This window comes from Mustela erminea, chromosome 7 (assembly GCF_009829155.1).
Source record: "Mustela erminea isolate mMusErm1 chromosome 7, mMusErm1.Pri, whole genome shotgun sequence".
Classification (NCBI taxonomy): domain Eukaryota; kingdom Metazoa; phylum Chordata; class Mammalia; order Carnivora; family Mustelidae; genus Mustela; species Mustela erminea.
In genome coordinates, this window is record NC_045620.1 from 12,654,248 (window position 1) to 12,680,123 (window position 25,876).

A 25,876-nucleotide genomic window follows, 5' to 3' on the forward strand; every position below is an offset into this window, starting at 1 on the left:
TAAGCACCTGGATACAGCCATACCTGAAGTCAGAATGTTTCTTGCATTTGTTTTCTATTGCTATGTCAGATTACTACACACTCTATACCACACAACACCTGTTTTTTAGGTCACAATTCTGCAGGTCAGAAGTTCAGCTCAGCATGAGTAAGCTCTCAGCTCAGGATACCACAAGACTGAAAGCAAGGTGCTACGTTCTTCCCTGGAGGCTCTAAGGAAAAAATATGCCTCTAACCCAGTTCATGTGGTTGGCATAATTCAGTTCCATGTGTCCCTCAGCCTCAGCTGTCCCATTCTTGCTGGAAGTCCACCTGGGACCATCCACAGCTCCTAGAGAACACCCACCATCTTTGTCACCTGGGTCCCTCCTTCCTCAAGCCAAAAACAGCACTTTGAATCCCTCACACACTCTGAATCTCCACCATCCTCTGTCTCTGATCTCTAGACCTGGATCGAAAGGGCTAGAGTCATTCAGCCGTAGGCACCTGCATGATCTCTCTTTTGATTAACTCAACTAAATAATGATCAGAGCTAGGTTTGCACCATCCTTTTTGTCACATAACATCACATAACCACAGGATTAATATCTCATCATATTTACAGACTGTACCCCGTAAGAAGAAGAGATCACCCGAGGGTCGTTGGGGACCCCCTCAGAATCCTGCTCATTGCACCTCTGGAATCTTCCGTGATATGAGATCTTCCATTGCTTTCTTTGTTTGCTTGCTTGTTTGCTGAAATTTGAATTGTTCTACACATAAAACTATTGCATGGACTACTATGCAGCCATAAAAACGAAAGACACATGCCCCCATGTGGATAAATCTTGAAAACATTAGGTTAAGTGAAAGAAGCCAGGCACAAGTGATGCCACTTATAAGAAATGCCCAGAATAGGCACATCCATAGAAACAGAAAATAGATTCTGTGATCACCTAAGACGGTTGTGGAAAGTGGTTGTTCATGACTGTGGGGTCTTTTTGAAGGGATGAAAATGTTCTGGCATTACTAGTGATGATCACACGAGCTTGTGGATAGTAAAAACCATTGAATTGTACCCTTTAAAGGGGCGAGCATCATGGTATGCCATTTATATTTCAACACAATAAAACCAAAAAAAAAAAAAAAAAAGTCCTGATTAAAAAGAAGACCAACTAAATCAAAGCTCGGCACGGCCAGGGAAGGCCGGCTTGTCACGCTCTGTCTGTGGACATGGAGCCTTTCGCACGGATCACCTTCCTTGACGCTTTCCCACACATTATAGCTCACCAGGGAGGGGAGATGGAGGGAGATAATCTAATTATTTTTGAGACTTCACATATTATTGACGGTTAGCCAGACACGCTGCTTATGAAAACTCTTGCTCAAAACCGCCTATAATTTGATAGGCTTGCGAAATAGAAATTCTTCTGGAGTTCATCCCACAGAAGTAAAATTAATGGTTTATGATGAGTGTTACAAATCAGTCCTTATCTCAAAGGGAAACCGACTTGGACTGTAAGAACCAGAGATCATCTTTCTCCCTGGAGCATTTTCCAAAGAGGCCATTTATTAAAAAGTAATTTGTAGATCCCTCTGATAGGGGGGCGGGTTAATCCATTCTGACACTTGGCGAGGGAGGTGTGTGTTGATGACCCGCACAGCGTCGCTGAGACAGACACCGTCCCCAGGGCTCCGAGGTGGACAAGCTTTGTGGCCCATACTTACCTGTGGTCCTTCTCCCATGCCAGCCCCATACACATGCCCAGGTGGCCTCCAGCAGCCACGTTTGACCTGATTGCGGCCCGTAAGAATGTGCCAAATATCACTGAACTAAGGAGACATACAAGAGTGAGTAGGGGACCCCCATTTCCAGCCACGTCATCAGAGAGGCAGGAAGACGAGAGAGAGAGAGAGAGAGAGAATGAATGGCCGAGAAGGACAGGAGGCCTCAAGGAAAGGGGCAGAACAGCTGCCTGGTATGGGGACAGCCTGTCCTTGCAAGTCTGGGCCCCACCTCCTGCTCGCCACTTCCTGCTCATGTCCTGCATCCGCCTGTCCTTGCTGGGGTCCAGCTGTCTCCCCGGGTGTCTACATGACCAGAACATTCCTTACACAGACCCTGTTTTTCTCGCCTGAGACAACATCTCTGAGTTCCAGAACAGCTAAGAGCTGGCCCCAGAGGGTTACTGTGTCCTCAGGCAGCAGGAGGGCAGGTGCTGAAGGATGTCCTACCCTAGACCGCCAAGCCGGCCATGGCGCAGTCAAGGTCTTGGCCGCGAGGAACGGACACCCACCTGGGTGATGGGAGCACCACGGACTTTCTCTGCAGCATCTCGGACCCCACACACTGGAGGAACTGGGGAACCAGGTGGGAACCACAGGAGCCGTTGGGCCCAGAAACGGCATCTCACACCCGGAACCAGCTGACCCGGACGCTGCCCCGGGACGTGTGACCTCCCTGCGCTCGACCTTCTTTCCTTCACTTGCTCAAAACCAAGTCCCAGGAAAGGGCATGTGACAGGCCAGCCTTAGACCAGCGCCCACTGCCAGGAAAGCGGGCTGGGAGGGGGAGGGTCTCGCCCCTCAGCTTTCACGTGGAAGGGGAAGGGGAGGACCCTGCAACACCCCCACACAGGACAGGAGGTTCCCAAAAGGAGGGCAGGTAGTCCCAGGGAGGGGGCGTGGCTTGTGGGAAGCCAGAAATGCCCCTGTCCCCTGCGTGTCCCTTGGGATGGACCACCGCAAGCCTTGAATGCCAGACTAATGACTCTCAGCTTCTCCCCACAGGCAGGCGGGCTCAGGAGACATAGGACGGCTCTTTATGGAAAAGGCACCGCTTCTTTTCCAGCATTTCCAGCAGAAAGACTGCGGGTCTGTGCTCATGGGATTATTTATTTTTACAATGAGTATTTACAACTTTAATAATAAAGATGATTTTTCACGTAGGGGAAACAAAGCCGCAGTTTCTGGCAGTCGCACACCAGAAGCTGAGGCTCATGGGTACGAGCGGCTCCGGTCAGGTCATCTGCACACTCTCTGTCCCCTGGGTACTGTCCCCAGTTGGGGTGGACAGGAGGTATGATGCCTCCATCAGCCTCCAAGGAAGGATTTGCTGCCCAGGGTACAGACTGTGCTCAGCAAACAACACGCTGCTTCTTCAACACAACTCCCAGAGCGCACCGAAGGACGGGTAACCACATACTTACGTCGTGACAATTTCAGGCTGTGTGTCCTTGTTCCTGCTGTAAAACTCCGGCCTGGGGTTGCTGGCAGAAACGGGATGTGCCCGGGATGTGCCCCTATCAAAGGCAGCAGCCGGGAAAGCCTCTCCCCAAGGGGAGGGAATTGGCTGGGAGTGGGACGGGGAGAGGAGCAAGGGGGAGCCAGACCTCCCCATCCCCTGTCCTCTCCACGTCCACCCTGGAGGCGAGAATGCAGGAGGTGGGAGGCGGCAGCTCGGGGAACACCTGCACGTTCCGCCTCCACATTCATGTCAAGAACCACAACGTCGTCCTTTCCCAGCCAAGCTGGTTTTGAGACGGACGCGGTGTGTGCGTTTGTTCATTCCTTACATAGCTGTTGAAGGCTTAACTGTGTGCTAGACACTCTTGCAAGTGCTTGGGATATAACAGGAGGAAAAATCTAATTTCTTCCCTGGGGAGCTGACTTTTTGGAGGAGTGAAATGGGGACATAAACAAATAGGGGGTAAGGGACACCTGTCAGACGAAGAGTGCACACCCCGTCTGATTTTTTTCAGCCCCACCAGTCTTCCAGTCCAGAAACTGAGTCGCTGCAGGACCACAGAAGCCACTGTGCTCTGCCCGCCACCTACGCCCCCCATCGGTGAGCGAGGGATCTCCCGCCCCAAACAGGACCTTCCGACAAGTTGAGGGTTTGCTGTTGCATCAGAGGCTGTGATTCCTGCACAATTTGCCACTTCAAGGCGTCATTCTCCCCAGGACATGCCTCAGGATGTCCTCGGACCGAGACTCTCTCCTGGGAGCCCCAGCAGAAGCAGGTTCTCCTCCATCTCTCAGGCTGCTGGATCCCGCCCTGGGCACCTCCAAGCAGTGTCGGAGGGAGGGAGCAGTGCACCAAGGAGGGAGGGCGGCCGGCCCAGCTCTCCCGCGGTGGCAGAGCTGGGACCCCGACACCTGCCTTCGGCTCAAGGAATCTCCGAGATGCTTTGACACATCCTCTAGATGTTGGCACAAACATTCAGGCTCATTGACAAGCGACAGGACGCACAACCTGCGGCCGAATCCACAAGCTGCTCCTGGACGACAGTGATGCTGCTAATGAAAATCTTTTGCACGCACGTTACCTGGGACGTCAGCCCCGCTTTCCCTTCCTCAGCCTGTGCTGGTTCTCCCGAGTACTTGCTCGTGAATTCACACTGGCGTCTCGGCTCCTGTTTCTTTCTTCCCCCTGCTGGGAGGAGAGTGGACCAGGGGACAAATAATAACTTGTGTCCACTCCCTGCTTCCATGATACTAATGTGACTACACTGTGGACCAGGGGACATATAATAACCTGTGTCCACTCCCTGCTCCCATGATACTAATGTGACTACACTGTGGACGAGGGGACATATAATAACTGTTTCCACTCTCTGCTCCCATGATACTAATTTGACTACAGTGGGTCTTTCATGCTTCGCCGTTACAAAGACGCAATTTCATCCATGAATGAGTCAATGTCGAGTGGGAGGAGGAGGAGGGAGCGAGGCTACGTTTTCCTGACTCCACTCAAATGCCTTCTTATTTCATACTGATACAGATCAGGGGCCGTGAATTATGCTGACGAGCTCATAAAGTATCTGCTTCTCTCCAACGGTGTCAAGGTCTTGTTTTCCTGATGAGTAGGTGATGCTGATTGCGGAGGATGTCCCTGAACTTGAAATGGTGTTGTTTCCCCACCAGGGACCTTGAACTTGAGCCTTTCCTACCGCACACAGAGGTACAGAGGACACGCATGGTGTGCATGTTAACGAGGGAATCCAAGTAGAGCAGTTAGACTGAGTCGTAGGAGAGGGAAGGACACGTCGCTAATTGGAGCACATTACAGGCTTCCGAGAAGCTGACACGGTGTCAACAGCGACACCCCCACACACACACATGACAGGCAGAGATGACCGTATTTGGAGCCAGAGGTCATTAACCCGGGCAATTGACAGGCTCTGTGACTCAGAGAGGCAGGGACATGCACTCCGCCGTGCCACAGTATGTAAACATGGACTCATCTTCTTTCTCACCAGTCATCATAGTCTGACGATGACGTCAGGGATCCTTTAAGGGGAGAATGGATGGCCAGAGCGAGAACTTGTAGCATTTCCCCCTCACAATGGGACAGGGAACCACCGACAAGCCAGCTCTGCTGAGCAGTAAAGGAGCATTTTTCAGAGGAAACACTGTGAAGTTCACAACAATGGGAGCCGAGGGAAACACAAATACATCTCACCTTCCTGACAAATAAGATTTAATTAGAAGACTCCTCACGCTGCAGAACAATGGCTCGTCCGTGCCAGGCAGGGAGAAGCGACAGGCCGAGCCCGTGTCTCACTGAAATACAGCCGTGCGTTGGCCCCTTAATTATTCATAAATGTCCCTATGACGGACTTTACTGCTCCCCCGACTTTTAGTTAATTCTCTATATTTTACCCCAAATGCCGCTTGTGTTATTTAATGAAGTCATGCGTTCACTATGCAATGAGCATAGACGAGCCAGAGAGGCCCGGTATACCCCCTGGAGGAACACTATTAATTTTCATGTCTCACAGGGGTATAAACTGCGAGCACGGAGGGTGTTTGCAGAGATGAACCTGTGTCTCCCGGGGCCCCGCACACATAGCTGCGCAGGTGTGATCTGAACTCCCGGCTACAGTGCTTGCCGGTCGATGCCCCCAAGGCTGGTCCTTCCATTCGGAGCCCGTCCCCACTGTGACCCTGGACCTGTCCCGAGGCTTCTGCGCAAAGCCCTGCATCCGACTTGGCCCCAGAACAAGACACCATTGCTGACTGACTCCAGACCCTGCTGCCCATGCCAGAGTTCCCTGCTCAGTATCCCTGGCCCCCGGCACTGATTTTCTCTGAGATGCGACAAAGGCCATAAAGCAGAGCTCCACCATCCCTCCCAGGCCCATCGCTGTGAAACAGGCTGTGCTGGGGCATGCAGAGGAAAACAAGACCCCAAACCAGGAAAGCATCCCAGTATAACTGGGAACATACAAAGAAGCCAATCTGATCCCAGTCATACCCCTGCTTCAAGCCTTCCAAACGGCCCTCAGCCCTTGAGACAGAGCCCAAACTCCCCCACGTCCCTGCCCCTCACCAGACCCACTGCCCAATACTCACAGTGTCCACGGGGTCTTGGCCACGCTGGTCTCTACTCTGGCCTTGGACACAACTAGCACCTCAGGGCCTTTGCACATGCTGTTCTCTCCTCTTGGAGTATCTACCCCATCCCCGATCCCTCACCTACTTACCTGCAGCCCCCCTGTCAGGTCTCAGCTGAAAACGTCACCTCCTTGGGGGAGAACTCTCCTGTGTCTCTCATCAACCCATACCCCGGCGCAGAGCCCAGGTCTGGTCCCCAAAGTCCCTCTCATGATGCCACCTGCCTCTCCTTCCCAGCAAGGACCATGCATGTTGACATGAGGTCTTTATTACATGAGGATGATCCAAACAGGTAAAACAGCTATTTTAGGCAAGTCCAGTTAATTTGGGGACTGAAGTTTCACAGCAAATATTTGTGATATACTTAGCCAACATTTACCTGGGATTTACTTCAAGCCAGTACAGTTCTCAGCACTCTATGTACAGTAAAGCCTTCGGTCCTCCACACCAGATACTGGTATTATCATCCCATTTCACAGATGAGGACACTGAGGCACAGGAAGCTAGTAACTGGCAGGGGAGTTCCTGTTCTCGACCACCTCTTCTGAACAAAGGATTTATCTAGAAAAACAAAACTAAATTTGATGGAAAAATAAGTTTGTATCTCCTATTTAACAACTTCTAGGGGTAGTGGCACATGGGTCCTACTTCTCAGACTAATCAAAAAGAATCAAGCATTCATGTTTTGCATAATCTTTCTGGTAGAATTGTAGCACATTCACGACCTTCCCTCCAGGTTTGGCTTCCACAGGCTGATGGCAGGAGAGTCCTTCCCAAACAGTCTCAGGGTCCTGGAGCCTCCCCGGGTCCTCTCCGAGCCCCTTAGGGTGGGTTCTCTCCCGGAGAGCCTGCCCGGCCTCTGCCCGCGGGTTTCTCTCCTCCACTGTTAACTGGCCTGGAATCTTCCAGACCCTCTTCCTCCGGGACTCTGAGGGGGAGGATCACTTGCTGTTTTGTGTTGAGTGTACAAGCCCACCACGGCCCCATGGTGCCCCCCACCCTGACATCTGCCGGGAGACCCCCCCCCCAGGGGCCCCGCCTCGTCCCTCGCAGCCACCGCTTGCAGAGGACAGCAGCTCTGAGAGCCGACTGTGGAATGTTCAGGAAGCTCACTCCCTCCTGGCTGGGCATCGGCCTGGCAGGAGGATTTACCCCACAGAAACCAGCAATGGCTACAAATCAGGGCCATTTGCTCCTACAGCACCAGGTGACCGACTCGCCCCCTTGGTCACAGCTCCAGCACAGGCATGACTTCTGGGTAGAAACCCTGTGACCAGATTTGGGCTCCGCCCCCAGGGTCCAGACCCCACTTCCCTGGATGGGGCTCGTGAACCCCCAACCCACTGTGCCGAGACCACTTCTCTCCTCGGCACCTTCCAGAAGGAGGGACAGAAAGCGGTCGGGGAAGGGCCACTGGCTCTTGACCTTGGAGGGAGCATCATTTCAGATGCTTCATCAAGACATCTTCATTTTAACTCATTCATCGAAGATATTTTTCCGTCCTGAGATGTTGATTTGGTTCCTTTTTTAGTCTCTTTGTCCACGTGGGAAGCAAAGAGGCAACAGCCTGAATGTGGAAGGTGGTGGGCGGAGCTGCCCTAATTGGCTAATTGGCTTCTGTCTCTACCCAGCTCGATCACAAAGTGTCTTAGCAAAGTGTCCTTCCCTTCCCGGGCTGCAGGGCATGGGAGGGGGCAGGCTGGGCAGAGGGGAATAGACCCACCCATTCACCCTAAATCAAATATCCTAATTTTCCCACCCCCTCCCCCGCGTCATGGGGCAGAAGGCAGAAGCCTGCCTGCCTCGGGAGCTCTTCAAATGGAGGAGGAAGCCCCTGGTGTCTGCCCGCGGAGCTGAGACCCACGGATCACAGGCCAGGGGTCCCGAGGCTGCACCCTGACCCGCCCCACCGCCCCCTCACGGCTCACCCCCAGGCCACGTCCCCCGGGGCCTCCCTCCCTCCTGTGAAGACAGGGCTGGGCCACCTTCTGGGGAAGGGGCACTGGGGCTTCCTGGGAACACGTACCAGGCAGAGGGGGGTCTTACCTGCTGTCCCAGACTCTCCTTCTGAGCCGAGGTGCCACTGACGGGAGAGTCCAGGTGGCTTTTCCAGGTTCAGCCAGAAGGACACAGCCCCTCCTGCTACAAAGCCCTCTCTAAAGAACGGGTGAGCCACAGTCAGTGCAGTGTCTCTCCAGAGCGGAGCGGATGGGGGCCCCAAATATGGGGAAGGACCGAGGTGCAGAGTTTGCCTGAGGCGGGGATAGCCACTTCCTGAACACGGTACAAGGGAGCGGTGGGCAGGACAGCGAAGCAGAGACCGTCCGCCCCGAGGCGGAGCCTGAACGCTGTATGTCAAGGGGCAAGATGAGGAGGTATGGGGACATTCGGAACTTTCTCTTTTCTGGTAACTCTGCCTGGTTGTTAAGTAGCCTGTGGGTCATTTCCAGCCTTTGGATATTCTGAGATGGGTCCCCCCGTGGGCCCTTCTAGATTCTGGGCAGGGGGTGGCCGTGGGGCCCTTTCTACCCTCCCTCCGTCCCACCGGCCGCTTCAGAGTGGCCTCTACAGTCGGGCTACGGGCCATCTCTGGGTGCAGGGAGCTCTGGCCTCTCTCGGTCTAATGGATTTAATGCTATTTCTCCCCTGGACATTATTCTCCGAGATGACCAGCTTGTCTGTTACATCCACGAGACGGGTTTTTGACTCCTCTAAGCCGCAATTTTCTTGTCTCTTAAAGGTTATTGTTAGAAATAGATGAATAATGTACAAAAAAGTCTCTAACACAGCGTCTGGCTCAGACGTCCCGAGCCTTCGCTCCTTCCTCCATTCATCCTCCTGTGTTTCCTTCCCTCCCTCCTTAGTATCTTTCTCCTGAATGACAGAGAGACAATGGCTCTTCAAATCTGTCTAGAGTTAACCTTTCGTTGCTAAAAGCAAACGGTGTGTAGATTCCTCCTGTCACACGGAGACAGCAGGGACAGGAGCTCTTTTACAGGGCAGGCAAAGGGCTGGAGGCTGGTCTCTGTCCGCAATTCCTGTTCTGTCTGATTTATTTGGTTTTATTTTGTTTCCCCGAACTGACTATTTTGAAAAATGTCAAAGCTCCCGGAACGTTTTAAAGCATAGTACGGTGAGCAGCCCCGGACCACATCCCCCTTTATCTCAATCCACAGCTGCTAACACCGTGCCACGCCTGCTTCTGTCTCTATGTGCATTATTTATGAAACCGGTCTGGATTCCACCCCCCCCTTTTTTTTTTTACCAAATCATGAGACAATGATGCAAACATGGTATTCTCTGCCTAAACCCTTCAGAGTATCCGTCATTAAACAATGATCTCCTGCACCGTGTCCAACCCCTTTCATAACATTTAATGTGGACACAGAAATACAGTTTAATGTACAGTCCAAATTTAGAGCCTTTTTTCCTTAATTCTAAATGATCGTGTATTGTCTTTGGTTGACTCGGCTCCTGCAACCATGCACCTTCCTTTTTGTCTTTCATGGTTTTGTTTTTGTTTTGTTTTGTTTTAAGATTTTTATCTTGAACCAGAAAGCCAAGAAATGCTCCAAGGATGGTGGGACAAATCCAGGAAACAGAAACTGGAATAAAGGGGCTCCCACTGCGAAATCTAGTAATATTTGCACATAAAACAATTATGGTAATGGATGTGAACACATCCAAGTCGAGAGCAGTCATACTCATCCCAATTGTGGGATGTCCTACAGGCCAGCAGGCCATCACTCTGTCCTCACCTGGGTGCTGGGTCAGAGACACCCCTTGTCTTGAGCTCTGCCTCATGTCCAGCCGGCCCTGGACTGGTACTGGAGATGCAGAGAAGGAACCTTGGCCTTCAAGCATGAAGGCAGAGCTCAGGAGTCTGTGTCTTTGGGGTCTTGGGTGTTTGGACCACCCCAAATGATTTCCAGATGATTACAACTTCTCCACCAAAGGGAGAAAAGAGAAATATGTGTATTTGTTATTTTCTTCTCCTGAACAAATCAGGTGGTCTTCTCTCAAAAAAACAATCTCTCCTTAAACAGGTACATTCAGGAACCATCTGTGGGCTCCTGGCCATCCCACCAGCAGAGATGGTCATGGTCACAGGGATGGTCACTGCCGTGGCTGCCATTAGGCTCCATGGCTGTGACCACACCCAAGGGCATCTCTCTGGGAGCATCGGCCCGGCACCCGAGGGACAAGGAGGTTCAGCAGTTCTGTCGGAGCCCTGCTGACCCTGAGACCCAGCCAGGTGGCCACAGCACACCTGCTTCCGATCCAGCAGGACAACAGCGGCCGTCTGCGGGTGGGGGAGTCAGAGCACTTGGTGCAGCCCCTGCCCTCCCCGAGGACTGCAGGGTCCGGCCAGCAGCCCCAGAGGGGCGTCTCTAAGGCTTTGTTCATTCCTTCTGCTCACCTCTCCAGAGGACCAGGGATCACAGCAGAGGCCCCTGGGGATGCAGTGGAGACCTGGCTCCGGGAGCTCCCAGTCTGCAGAGAGAGATGCATGACAAGCAGTGACAGCCTAGGACAGGGAGCGCAGCCCACCACCAGGGCCACTTGTCCCCACTTTCCTTGACACTTGCCCCTCACCCCTCGCTGGCTTCTTTCTGCCCCTGAAATTCTCCCTTGGAGGGATTCTTCCTTGGAGGCCGCTGGGGGCAGGAGCCCACGTGGCTGGGGGCTGACATCCTGGAAAGCAGCCCTCCTCAAGGGCCAGACGGGAACGTGGACATCTCCCCCTGAGACCTGTCCCACACCATCTCCCACAGGAACCCAAAGGGACTGAGCCCTGCGTCCCACCATGGCCACCCGCTCACCACCCTCCAGGGCTGACGGGCTAGCCCTTCTCCTTCCCGTCTCCCTTCCCCCCACCCCGCAAAGCTCCCTGCGTCTCCTCCAGATGCTCTGCTCTTCTCACACCCAGTCTCCGGGTCGGCTTCTGGAAGATTCCAGCGTAAGGCCCTATGTCAGGCACAAAGTCATCACAAGGTGGTGAGTGGCCTGAGAAAGGTGGTGGCGGGCAGGGGTGGGGTGGGGGGTCGTGAAGGGAGAGGACAGTCAGAAGGAGCCCATGGAGAAGGGGACATCGGAGCGGGTGCCCCAGAGGTGAGGGAGCAGCGGTGGACATCTGGGCAGAGAACAGAGAAGAACAAAGCAAGGGTGAAGATCTGAGGCAGGGAGACCTGGTCCTTTCCCGGGAAGAGCTACTGTGACAGGAGTGAGGGAGCCCCAAGAATAGACTAGGGGGCAGAAGAGCCTAGAGGAAACAGGCCCCTACCCACATGTAAAGGGTTCTGCACAGAGCAAGGTTGGGGAATGGCAGTCTCTGGGCATTTGTTTAAGCTGTTCCTTTCAGCTAGGATGCCCGTCCTGCATCTCTGCACGTCCAACTCCAACTTACCCTTCAGGGACCATTCAGCCTGCTCTCGCCACCCCAAAAAGCCCTCCTCACCACTTCCTCATGAGCTTTCCCAACTGGACAAGAATCTCCCTTCTTGGGACAACCAGATCATTTCACCAAAATTTCTCATGGATTATAGCCGCTGACAGAAAAAAGTCCTCATCGACATAATCTTTTGGAACTGAGTCCCCAGAGTTACTATGAAGTTGTAAAGAGTAACGAGATCATCACAGCCCAAAAGCGTCCGCTTATTAACGGACCACCGATAAAATTAATCTCCAAAATCAAGTTCCCGCCAGCACCTGGCCCCCTCTATCAGTCACCCCATAGCCTCACAGGCATGTGTCCCTGCAGGGGACACAAGGCATCCGCCCATGTAATGCAAGTAAATGAAAACCAATTGCAAAGTGAGAAAGCACATTTTGCAACAGCTTCAGCCTTTAATTAATTTCCTTAAAGCTCACAAAGCCGGGCGCCTGGGTGGCTCAGTGGGTTGGGCCGCTGCCTTCGGCTCAGGTCATGATCTCAGGGTCCTGGGATCGAGTCCCGCATCGGGCTCTCTGCCCAGCAGGGAGCCTGTTTCCTCCTCTCTCTCTCTGCCTGCCTCTCTGCCTACTTGTGATCTCTCTCTGTCAAATAAATAAATAAATAAATCTTTTAAAAAAAAAAAAAAAAAAAGCTCACAAAGCCAGTCAACCCCCGAAGACAGGCAGTTAGGCCGGTGAACCGGAGACTGGCTTTTAAAGAGAAACTATTTGTGTATGAAAGAATGAAGAATCCCTTGGGGAAATCGATGAGCCCCGAGGTATTTTGCAGTCACAAAAATTCCTTTGTTCGAACTGTGAACAATTTTGTGTCAGGTGCAGGAGGGTTATAGGAAAACACCCCAAATCAATATTTTCTTTGTTCTCGGTTCTAAGTATCAGGGTATGGTTGTAATGAGGGCATGACTTTTGTTAAATATAAGATAACACACTTCCCTTGGAACTTTTCACTTGACTTTTGAAGTTAGAGCCACAAACACTTTTCTACCAGACCTTGTCCCCTTTGTTTGGAGCATTGGTGTCCCTGTCTTTGGTATATCTGCTTGAAGGACCTCTTTCCCCTGATTGACAAGGACCTCTGGTGTTTTCTTTTTTGTTTGGTTGGGTTTTTTTCCTTACTTTAAAAATTACTTTTATTAATGTTTTCCCAGATTTTTACTTAAATTCTAGTTAGCTAACATAGAGTGTAATATTGGTTTCAGGAGTAGAATTCAGTGATTCATCAGGGACATAGGACTGCCATCACATCACGTGCCCTCCTTAATGCCCATTCCCAGTTACCCCACCTCCCCATGCCCCCTCCAACTCCCCTCAGTTTTTTCTCTATCATTAAGTCTCCACTGGTTTCCCTCTCCCTTTCTCCTTTCTCTTTTCCCGCCCCACAAGTTCATCTGTTTTGTTTCCTGAATTCCAAAAATGACTGAAACCCCATGATATTCGTCTTTCTCGGACTGACTTATTTCACTCAGCATAATACCCTCTAGCTCCTTCCACGTCACTGCAAATGGCAAGACTTCATTCTTTTTGGAATAATACTGCTTCCGTGCTTGTCTTGCATCTCCTATTTGACCCAAAGAAAAACAGGGAATAAAGAATGGGCATTCTTCTTCAGCCTAGAACATAACAGATGCCAACTAACATTAAGCGAACAGATGACCAAACCAAGAAGGGACTCCCCAGTTTGACCCGTGTGCTCAAGCTCGTTAAAGAGAAAAGAAAAGTTCGCACCCAAGATTTATCATCTTGTGCACAAAGCTGAATTCAGGGCACTGCAAGGCCTGGCTTTCCTGGCAGAGCCCCCAAGAAACCACTGAGTAATGTAAGATAAAAGGCTGGTTCGATTCACTTGGTCGAGAATGAGCTGTTCAACACACCATGCCAATGCAAATGGTTTCCCCTTTGCAGGAAAATTAGAGTTAAAATAGAACCCATCCCATGCCTTATGTAAAATTAAATTTTAGTGCCTTATTAAGACTTAATTATAAAAAATAAAATAAAAAGCTTACAAGAAAATCTAGGGTAATTCAAAGATAATACAGTAGTAGATGGAGAGAGCTCGCAAATCAAGGATGGGAATTCTAAGAAATCAGAGAAAAAATAGACATATTTGAAAATTACAATTTTGCATGTCATAAGATTACATAAATAAAATCTACATGTAAACCACAAATCTGTAGAATTATTTTAAAGCAAATCATAAACAAAGGGCTAATTCTATAGTATATAGGGCGTTCTTACAAAGTAACCAGGAAAAGGAGCAAAAGTTCTAAAGAGACCACTCCCAAAAGAGCAAATCCCAATATTAGAATAAGGGAAGGAACAAAAGAAAGGAAGAAAAACAGCCAAGAGAGGGGGAAGAAGTAAAGAAAAGATGTTTGAATTCACCAGGAGTCAGGAAATTTCATACTCAACTCTTGAGTTGTGACTATCCTTGTAAGACGGACAAAAATTTAAAAGGACCATAAATCCTACCTGGGCAAGTGACCCCTCCTATACTCTAGTAGAAATGGGGACCAGTACAGTCTTCTCTGAACATAATCTGGCAACATTTAATAAAATTTAAGAAGTGCAAACACCCTGGGTTTACATCCGGCTCTTGAGCTGCTGGGAATCCATCCCATTTGCACCAGTGTGGACATCCAGCAGCATTCTTCGAACGGCACAGAACCAGAAGCAACACAAATTCCCATTTCTGGAGAAGCAGCTAAGAACTTCGCAAAGTTATCCAATACGTGGCGTATTGCACCGTCCCATAAAGAACGAACTTAAATGTAGAGGTATACAAGGTGACTCGCAAGTGTTTCTACAAGGTATTGAGTGAGAACATCAAGATGCAGATAGGTCTATTATGTAAGACCATATTCATAAGACAATGACTTTCCTTCCCCACCAAAAAAAAAAAAAAAAAAAGTGCCCTATACTTGTATGCGTGCTTGTGTGTGTGACGCACTTTGTAGGATTATGGGATTATACGAGTAGAAAGAAAAACATGGAAGGATACACACTGGTTGTGTTTTGTCTTGTTATTGGGTGCAGGCTATCTGTGCTGATGGAGATGGCAGATGTGAAGGGGAGGAAGAGACGAAAATATCCACAGTAGACAGCATGTACCCTATGACCCCTTCCAGTAAATGGGACCAAGACCAAACTATCTGGACTCAGAGAGAGGAAGGTGAACCCAAACCTTTTTTTCCCCGAGCCCTTAAGAAGGTTGTGAATGAGAAGGGAATCTGAGCCAGGTCTCCAAGGTCTCCAAGGATAAAGAAGACTTCGACAAACAAAGATGGCAGCAAGAGGGAAAGATGGAAAGAATTTCCAGCAAAGAAATCCTTTTGAAGAAAGAGTGTATGTAGTAGGCAAAATTCCAAGATGGCACCAGAGATTTCTGCCCCCTACCCCCACCCCAGGGTGTACGCATATCTTAGTGTATACTTAGTGTATACTGTCCTCCCCCTTGAGTGTTGGTAGGACTTGTGATTACTGTGGGATTTCACTCCCATGATTACATTATGTTATACAGAAAAGATAAAGGAATTTTCCAAATATCATCAAAGTCCCTAATCATTTGAGTCTGAGTTAATCAAAAGGGAGATTATCCTACCTGCGCCTGACCTAATCCAGGGAGACATTTAAAAGAGAGCACTGGACCTCCTTGAAGGGAGAAATTCAAAGCCAGAGATGCTCTCCTGTTGATGTTGAAGAAGTAAGCTTCCATGAATTTTGCAACTACAAGGAAATTGACTCTGCCAATAACTACTTGAGCTTAGAAGACCATGTGCCTCAGATGACCAATACTTTGCAACCTTTTGAGACTCCAAGCAGAGGGTCTCAAAGTTGGGATCTCTGTTTTCTTTTTACATGCTTTTTAAATATATGTGTTTCTTTTCACGATTGCCTGCTATTCTGACAAGTAACACTGATTTTCCATGAACAGTAATGATATAAAGTTGCTTTTAAAAGTCAGCTTTAAGGGCACCTGGGTGGTGCAGTCAGTTAAACACCTAACTCTTGGTTTCAGCTCATGTTGTGATCTCAGGGTCATGAGATCAAGCCCGGCATCAGCTCGATGCTAAGCACAGAGTCTACTTAAGATGATCTCTCCCTCTCTTTCTGTCCCTCCACCCCCATTCTCGTGAGCTTTCTCTCTCTCTCTCTCTCTCTCTCTAATAAATAAATAAATCTTAAAATAAAGTAAAAATCCATTTTATTGAGATAGAATTTGCATATGTGAAAGTCACCAATTTTAAGTGAACAATTTGGTGAGTTTCGACAAGTGAATACAGTCATGTAACCATCACATCAGTCATGATAAAGAATTTCATATTACCCCACAAAGCTCCCCCCTGTCCCTTTCCAGTCCATTTCTCAACACCCCCCCCCCCACTATCAGCCCCTGGCAACCATTACTTTTTGTCTCCTGAGTTTTGAATTTTATGGAACTGCATGTAAATGGAATCATTCAGTACCTGGTTTTGTGTCTGGTTTCTTCACTTAGCATCTGTTGACCAGCATTTGCCTTGTTTCAGTTTGGAGCTATTATGAATAAAGCTGCTATAAACATCTGAGTGCTGGTTATTAATAGAACAGAGGTTTTCATCTCTTTGGGATAAATACTGAGGAGTGAGATCATTAGGTCCAATGGTAAGTGTATGTTTAGCTTTATAAGAAACTGTAAAACTACTTTAACAAAGTGGCTGTATTATTTGAATGACTACCAAATACTTGCCAACACTTGGTCTTGTCAACCTTTCTAATTTTAGTAGTACTGTTGGGTTCATTGCAGTATCACTTGGTGAGGCTGTGTCACATCAACAAAGACGTCTTTTCATGTGCTTAGTTGCCATTCATATACCTTTTTGGTGAAATGTCTGTTGCTCTTTTGTGCCAAGTTATTGATCATCTCAATATTGGATTGGACCCCAGAATTTTCACCATCTGATGTGACTTCCATGATCACATCCCACTGCATGGAAAAGGGACTTCAGCAGTATAGTTAAGATTACTAACCAGGGATGCCTGGGTGGCTCAGTGGGTTAAAGCCTTTGCCTTCAGCTCAGGTCATGGTCCCAGGGTCCTGGGATGAAGCTCTGCATCGGGCTCTCTGCTCAGCAGAGAGCCTGCTTCCCTCTCTCTCTCTGCCTGCCTCTCTGCCTATTTGTGATCTCCGTCTGTCAAATAAATAAATAAAATCTTAAAAAAAAAAAGATTACTAACCAGTTGACATTAAAATAGGGAGATGGTCCCAGATTATCCAGGTAACCCGCCCCCATGATTATGAGCCCTGACAAGTAGAAGACTAAGACATAGAGATTCAAAGAGGATTTGACCACCATTGTCTTTGAAGATGCCAAAGTCTCCATGGAATGCACAAAAAGGAAAGGAGCTCTACCAACAACCAGCAAACTTGAAAGAGAACCCTAAGTCACCTACGAGAACCACAGGCCCCGCAGATACTTAGATTTTCGCTGGTACGACTCTTCATAGAGAACCCCACAACATCACGCCAGACTTCTGACTTACAGAACTGTGAGATAATAAATGGATATTGTTTTAAGCTATTTAATTAGTGGTAATTTGTTATGCTGCAGTAGAAAGTAATTTACCATCTCTGTATTAAAAGCAAAAAAAAAAAAAAAAGTGTTAATTTAAGAGATCCATATGGTTCGGGAAAAACGTGAATGCCCTTTTTTGTGTGAGTGGAACTGAAGTACGTTTGCATGTATTTACTGTGCAAACAAATGCGCTGGTGTGAAAAAACACAGCCCACCCGCCGCCCCCACACAGACCCTCCCACCTGGCCCTGGAGGTACGTGAATTTTCGTCCCCAGTTTCCAGAGCTTCTGGACACTATCTGAATTGTCCTCTTCACGACTCCCCAAATGGGACCGGGAACCTGGCAGCTCTTCATTCCGGGGGATGGTCTCCGCTCACATTTTCCAGACGACGTCATCCCTGCGGGAGCCAAGTCTCTATTTAGAGATGTTTTCTCCCTTTCTTTGTTGTCGTTGTTTATTTTCCTCCTTGGACCCAGGAAGCAGCCCGAGCCACGTTTGCTTCCCCAACATGTTAACGCGAACAGCCCGCCCAGCAAACCAGAGAGGCACGTGCTACCTTAATTACCCGGTTGCTACTGCAACACCCGAGTGACAGACAAAACCCTTCATTTGGGAGGGAAATTAGTCGTACACAAACAAGAACACATTTCAGCTTGAATTAAAATCTCCGACACTCCCTTGGCAGGGAACTCTCTGGCAGGTTCTCTTCCTTTCTTTGCTGTGTTACCTCCTTTCCTCCACGGGAGATTTTCTTGGCAAAGGGCCAGGCTTTGAGGCCCAGAGGCCTCTCCTGTAATCCCCCTTCTGGTTCATTCTCTGGCCTTTCTTGAGACCTCCGCGGCTCCAGCCCGCCTTGAGCCCACACCCTCCCTCCCAGCCCCGGTCCTTCCTGTGCGGTTTCTGTCCTCCAGCCCCGAGCAGGAAAAGATGGCAAGTCAGGGAGGTGCTGCCCAACTCACCCCCTTCATCCGACACCCCCATCCAGGCCAGCGTTCCCCGAAGGTGAAGGAGCGATTGGACGAGTGATTGGACGTGATGAATAACACTCGGCAAAGACACAAGGCGGAGAAAGTGCTCGCTTTAGCCGAAACTCTCAGATTTATCGCCGAGCGCCACAAATAATGAAATCATCAGTCTTCTACCGACTTCCAAAGGGAATCCGCGGTGGCAAGTTTATACTGGGCAGTGGGGAAAAGCCCAGTGATGAGGGCTCTGGGATCTCCCCCAAACCCCACACCATGTCTCACACCCTGGGGAGTGTGCCCAGTGAATACACAGGCCCCAGGGTCTGCCCTGGAGTGGGGGTGGGGGTCACCAACACCATGACTCCCCCGGCGCAGGGAACTGGTGGTCCCTGACCCCTAAACTCAATAACTCACTTATGGGAGGGAAGCATCCTGAGTCCCTGGAACGCAGGGACCTTGAGTATCTGTGATAAAGCCAAGTCAAGCAGGAGCGCTCCGTCTGCGTTGGCTCTGAGAATGGGCCTTCATGACTGACCACACAGGACTAGGTAAAAATCACAGCCCACAAAATACGCCCAGACCCAAACCCCTGTCTCCACCTCCATGAACGCTCTCTGGTTCGGGCCAGCATTAGCTTCCCAGACTCCCTTCCTGCGCCTTTGACCCTACAGTCTATCCTACCCACTGCTTCAGGAGGGATCCCGCCAGGACCTCGGTCAGATCACGAACCCCCTACCCCTTTATCCAAACTCCCAGGGCTCCCAACTCCCTCAGAGGAAAAGCCCTCCCCATGCAGCCCCCACCCCACCCCCGCCCCCACCTCCCGGACCTCATTCTCGCAGCTCCCCCTCACTCACCTGTTCCAGCTACTCTGGACCCGGTTTATTTGCTTTTCTTCAAACAAAGAACTCTTGTTCCACAGAACAAACACTCAGTCTGCCTGAGCCTCCTGTGAGAAAAATACTGGGTTATGATACAGGGCTTACATCTCTCCAAAGACAATTTGGATCCTTCTCAGATAGATGTTGCTTATTTCCATAGCAAAGAGTATCTGATGTGTCAGACCAAAATAAAACTAGCCAGACACTTTTGAATAAAAAGTTCAACAGATTCTTTTAAAAAGTAATAATAAGAGAGAGAGAGTATAATGTAAATGATAATGGTCATGAAGGTAGTTCCAGGGTGCCTGAAGGGAGGGAGACTCTGTTACAGTAGGAAAATCCTACGTTTGGCTGTCCATGGGCTTGGAGCACACCCATCCTCTGCCACTTTGCTAACCTGTGACCTTGGCCTCCGGATCCTCAGGTGTGGTGACATCGTGAGATTGCAATGGCTCCAAATGGCTCTGTGGTTCTGTGTCCTTCAAGTTCAAAGACAGGTTGTGTCGTGGATTCCAGAGGCAGTGCCTAGACCAGACTGCCCCACAGTTCCTGCTGCTGAGACCTCCTGCGTGGCCCCGGAAGTGTCCTTTCCATGCTTGGTCCCGGCCCTCCCTGCGCCCAGGGATGCCCCGCAGGGCTGCCTCCTACGTGTCTGCGTTGAGTTACGCTGCTGTCACTGCAGCCAAGGGGCCCTAATGGTGCTAGACCCTCAAGTCTTCCTGGACCTTTGTCCAAGATCCTCTCCCTCAATTTCCTGCCTTCCCCGCCCAGCCCAGCTTACCTGTCAGCTCCCCTCAAGCCATCCCCTGGGCTCCCTTCTCTCTGCTTCGTGACACCTGCTCCCCTGGACGGGCTCACCTGAGCCACTCTGCTCAACCTGGCCTGCTTCCCCATGGAACCTACCACTACCATAATGGTGGTCTGGATGCTGTCTTTGCACCCGGCACCAGCTGGTGGGACCCAGGACCCCTCCTCCTATTGTTTGTCTGGGTTTACATACCAACCGTGGCTCACTCAGCCCGTGCCCTCCACCTTCCTGTATTAACATCCTGTTTCTCCCGATGACACAGACAGTCTTCAGGTTTGCAGCAGATAGCTTGGCCACTTTCCAGTATACCAGTAGCCCTGGGGCAGCTTTAATGATACCCGTTGGATATTAACACACGTATGTTATGTGTCAAGGGGTGAGTATCAGAGCTCGCCCATTGCTGAGCCTTATTTTCCACCATTTGTACATTCTAAAGAATACCTGGCCACGTACAGTATCCACCAATTGGCTCTTAGTCATAGTTAATAAATTCTAACATTCTGAGCACACCTCCTGAACACACAGGATCTGAGCACACAAGGTCTATGTAACATGACCTTGGATTTGTGCTTGACTCCTCTCCCTTTCACACCATTTTCAATTAATCAACAAAGTCAATTGGCTCTCCTTTCAAAATACATCCTCAACCTGACCACTTCTCTCACTTCCACGGTCCGGCCCTGGACCCCAAGCCATCCTGTCTCCCCTGGATTCTGTGGACCCTCCTCCCTGGTCCTCTGGCTCCATCTCGCCCCCTACAGGCCACTTGACACATGGCAGCCACAGGCATCTGTTCAAACCTTCCCTGGACCATGTCCTTCCTCCGCTCAGCATCTCCAGTGGCTCCAGCCACACCTGAGACAAACCCAAGCTCCTCCCCATGGCCCCCAAGGCCCTTCATCCGATTCAGAATCTTCCTAACTTTCAACTTTATCCCTGGCCTTGCTTCTCACACTCACTCTGGCCAAGAGCGCCTGCTCCCGTGTGACTGTCCCCTTTCCACACTCACACCCACTCAGGTGACCTCTTGAGACACTCCCTAGATGTCCCTGTTACCTGTGTCTTCACTTGGCTGTGACTTCACAGAGTGGCTTTTTCTGATTGCCCTCCCGGAGTGTCCCCTCTCTCATTCACTTTCCTTTCATCCCACAGGCGGATCGCGGTTTTGCTTCACCACACCTGTTCTCCACTCTTCTCCACTTGCTCTGTGCCCCAGGAGGCTGATTCCCAGGGACTGTCTCACCCAGACCCCCTGCCTTCAGCTCCTGGATTCTGCTGCGTGAGCCCTGGCCGGAGACTGCGGACAGGGTCAGAGATAGTCAGGATGTGGATATCTCGCCTCCTCTGTGCCGGACCGTGGCCATCCTCACCACCCACCGCTCCTGCCGGCCCCTCCCCTGGCTGAAGTTCATCCCCGCTCCAAGTACACGGTACACGGCCGCCTCTCCTCTTGCCCCGAAAGCCACAGACACCCAGGACTCATCCCTGTGGACGGCACAGCCCTCCCCTGGTTCCCACCCCCCAGCCCCACTGTGAATGGTCATTTGATGTCCCCTTCCTAAAACTCATCTTCTTAACAAGACATTCGTGCCCTTCCCTGGAGAGGAGAAAATAAACCGTCAAATATACTCTGATGTAGCATCGACTTACATGTGTCAATTTCAGAGATGTTAAAGATGTGGAAAAAATGTACATCTCATGAAACATATTGTGTATTTGTTTATACCTTGTCCGCCTCTCTGCTCAAATGCAAACCCCCTTGAGGCAGAGACCTGGTCTGCTCTGTTTCCTGTTGAAACTCCAGAGACCACAGTGCTGCTTGGCTCCTGGCAGGGGCTTCACAAATTCTTCCCGAATAAAAGGGAGACATCCAGCCTGTGGTCACTGGCCTCCCCTGGTCCCCGCTCCTGGCACTCTGCTGTCCCCTCCCATATTTGGGGTGTTTGACCAGCAACACACAGCAGAAGAGATGGCATGTCGCTTCCAACATTAGGTTATTAAAGGCAGCGTCTTCTCTCTCCATCTCTGTCTCCCTGTCTGTCTCCGTCTCTCCACCTGTCTCTCTCTGAAGTCATGTGGCAGAGAAGCCCACATGGTGATGGTGTAAGCCCATGTCCGTGAGTCCTCTCCAGGTCCTCCTCCAGAACCTGCAGCTCCAGGGAACAACATCACTGTAACCTCCCAGAGATACTGAGCCACAAACACCAGCTGGCTGTTCCCAGAAATCTGACCCTCAAGGGAGGGAATAAATGGGTATTGTTTGAAGCCACTACATTTGGGATGTGGGGAAAGGGGCTATTTGTTCCACAGCAGTAGGTGACCAATACACGGCCCTAACTTAGTTCTCATTCCTGTATCTCCAAGCACAACACTTGCGCTAAGCATGCTGAGCCTGTGGTCGAGCATGTTGCCCCAGCTGCAACAATCTAGAAATGTCCAGCCCTCTCCCCCACTGAGCCTTTCAAGACAGATTCCATCTTCTTTCTCAGACTTGCCCCAGGCCTGACCGAGGTAAGGGGCTTTTCAGAGATGGATCCCAAGGTCACTTGGAGCTCCTCCCTTCCCCTGTCCCAGTGCTGCTGGTGGTTTATTTTCCTGTGGACTTGGATACATAGGGGCCAAAGACTCAGGGAAACAAAACAGACATTCACATGAGACAGTCTCTAGAGGTTTGAGGAGCAAAATGACCCACCATATGGAATTCTTTATACAGAATTTTGTCATCACTTTGATGTGAACAAACGCCTTTCTTTATTTGAATTTTCCAGACTGCTAAGGGGATGTGTGTACTTCTCTCCAGCATCGCACGTAATCTGGGGTCATTGGAAGAAATGAAAGGTCCCTTTCTTCCTCATTTGTTTCTGCAAAGAAAGTGGTTGAGTATCATTATTTCAAAGGCATAGGTCAAGCCCACCATTCCTTGCTGCCTGCCGGTCCCATGCCGCCACATGTAAACCATCGGGCAATGACTTTCAGTAAAAACATAGTAGTGATCATCATCATTTCAGTTTGTTTTTTCTAAACAAGGATGACTAGGTGGAATGTTTAGGCAGAGCAGAAAACATGGGCATCCAATGAGCAAAGAAGTGTAGAGAGAACGGAAGATAAGGCAAGAGATTCGGGAAGTTGGAAGCCAGAACAGGGCCAAGGACAGGGTCAGGGAGGAGATGAAGCCTGGGAGACGGGGGCCGAGGCCAAGGAAACGTAGAGATGCCAAGAGATCGGAGATTGCCGGTGCAGGGAGACACACGCAGCCTTTTTCCAGGATGTGAATAATGAGAGATCATTAAGCCAAGTTACCAGGGGTTCCAAGAGACAGTGGGAGTAATTCAATGAGAGAGGCCCCGACATTGCAAAACTCCAAATGAATTCTTTGCTCAGCTGTTCACAGGGGAGGAAGAGAAAGCAGAAACCATAATGTATTTCCTTATTGAGGCAAAATACAGAGAAAGGGCGGGGGGGGGGGGCAGGGAGAAGCTGAGACAAGACGACATGGACCTTATTTGTTCTTGGTGTCGCAGTGAGAGTTTCTCTGACAGGTTAACTGTAGAACCAGCTCAGACCTGCCCCTGGAGCCCTCAGGACACCTCCCCATGAGTCCTAGCTGGTTCAGGGCTTCCAAGAAGCAGCTCCCAGGCCTCGGATGCTGTGCGGGGACATGCGTGTCCTTCATTCCCACTGTTGGCGGACGGGTGGGCTGAGCTCCTGCCTCCACTGGCCAACTTCCTGGGTGGATTTCTTCTGGCAGTTAAAACAAGCACATCCACCTCTTCCAGATTTCTGGCCCCACATTCTGTGATCTGGAGAATCGGTTGTCCAGCAAGATGGAATCGGCATGAAGTTAAAACCTGAAAACCCAGGAACTCTGGGACGTAAAATGGCACTTGGGACACTCACGTAGAACGGCGGGGCGGACGGAAGCTCCCCGGGCGGAGGAGGAAGTTGTGCCCCTCAGAGAGTGTATGCAGATGACCTCTGTTAACTGGCAGTGCCACTTCCTCCCCCCGGGGGCGGGCATGCACAGGTGCACGGTCCTCGCTTTGCACTGATTCATCATGTTTGCATTTGTGACCTGGACGCTCTTCTTTTTTTTTTTTTTTTTTTTTTAAAGATTTTATTTATTTGACAGAGAGAGATCACAAGTAGTCAGAGAGGCAGGCAGAGAGAGAGAGGGAAGCAGGCTCCCTGCTGAGCAGAGAGCCCGATGCGGGACTCGATCCCAGGACCCTGAGATCATGACCTGAGCCGAAGGCAGCGGCTTAACCCACTGAGCCACCCAGGCGCCCCCTGGATGCTCTTCTGATGGAGGTTATACTCCAGTGTATTTTCACTCCTGGTGGGATTTTGACCGAGGAAGACAAAGACATTTTTAAAGGTGGGCCACCATCTGCCAAGGGTGTTTGGGCCCATCACCCAGGAACCACTCTTGGTCCTTTCTCTAGGGGATTTGCTCTGGCCTGTGCTGCTCCAAGTTCCCATTCTGGGTTTACCTCCTGCCTTCCCCGTGTCCCCATGAGGGCAGCTGGACAAGCAGGGTCTTCCCAGGCCCTGACGGGGCTGGCCCCTGCTGTGCCCCATTTCGCCGGGAACCCTCCCTGTCCTTGCTCCTTCCCCCGCTGGGGAATCCAGACAGGCTGGCCCCATCCACTCCAGCCGGGGTACCCGTTCATCACAGACCGCACCAGACCTCCGGTGTCTTTGGTTATGATGCGACTTTAAGCAGATGTATCTACCCTCTCGAAGTTTTCATCTCTGGCCTGTGACACCAGAGGCCGGGCAGAGCTAGCATCCCAACCCTCTAGAATGGTTTGGAAGAGTTGAGGAAATGCTCAGGGTCTGAGAGGAGGAGGAGAGAGGGGCCATGCAAGCCCTCTGCTTCGGCCTCTGGCTGCCCTGCCTCTAGCTGCTCTCCAGCCTGAGCTCAGGGCCATTCTCCTGGGTCCAGCTCTCTGAATGCCACTCTCCTGCCTAAGAACCTTCCAGCTCCTAAAACAGAAAACTACCTTTCCCAGCCTGCATTCTTACTTCCCCAGCTCCTCTGAAATTTCTAGATGCTGACCACATGCATATTCCATTTGAGCCCTTATCCTTATTCGTTCCCTTTCCCCACTTTATCTTGGTTGATTTTGTTTCTTTTTCTCCCCCCCCCCCCATTTTTTTTAAGAAAATTTTTTTTTTTTTTTTTTTTTTTTTTTAAGAAAACTGCCTATACCATTGCTCCTTCCTCTGGAATAACACAGGCTTTCAAGACACACATTTTCTTCCATATCCAGCTTAGCCACACCCCCGGTTTAGATGTGAACTCTTCTCCCTTTCACTGTTTTCTAGAACTATCGCTTTAGTCTTGATTTCTGCTTTGATCAGGAGTTATTTGGGAGAGGACGACTTCCAGCAGAACGCACCCGTTTTAAGTGGTCACGTCAGTGAGCTTTGACCAATGGGTCTACCGGGGTAAGCCTGGCCACAATCAAGACCCAGAATCTTTCCAGCGTGGATATCTTTTTATTATTTGTTTGAATGTCATTTGATTATGATCAGCGTGTAGCCTGCACAAGTCGTAATGTTTTAAATTTTGTCAAGGTTTCCTTTGTACCTAAAGAAACAACAGCAAAGAAACAAGGGGTGATTTTTGTTTGTTTGTTTTTAATTTTATTTTATTTAAATTCAGTTAATGAACATACAACTATTATTAGTTTCAGCGGTGCAGCTCAGTGATTTGTCAGTTGGATAGAACACCAGTGCACCTTACTCACACGCCCTCCTTACTGCCCATCACCCACTTACCCCATCCTCCACCCCCCTCCCTTCTAGCAACCCTCCAGCAAACCCCAGTTTGTTC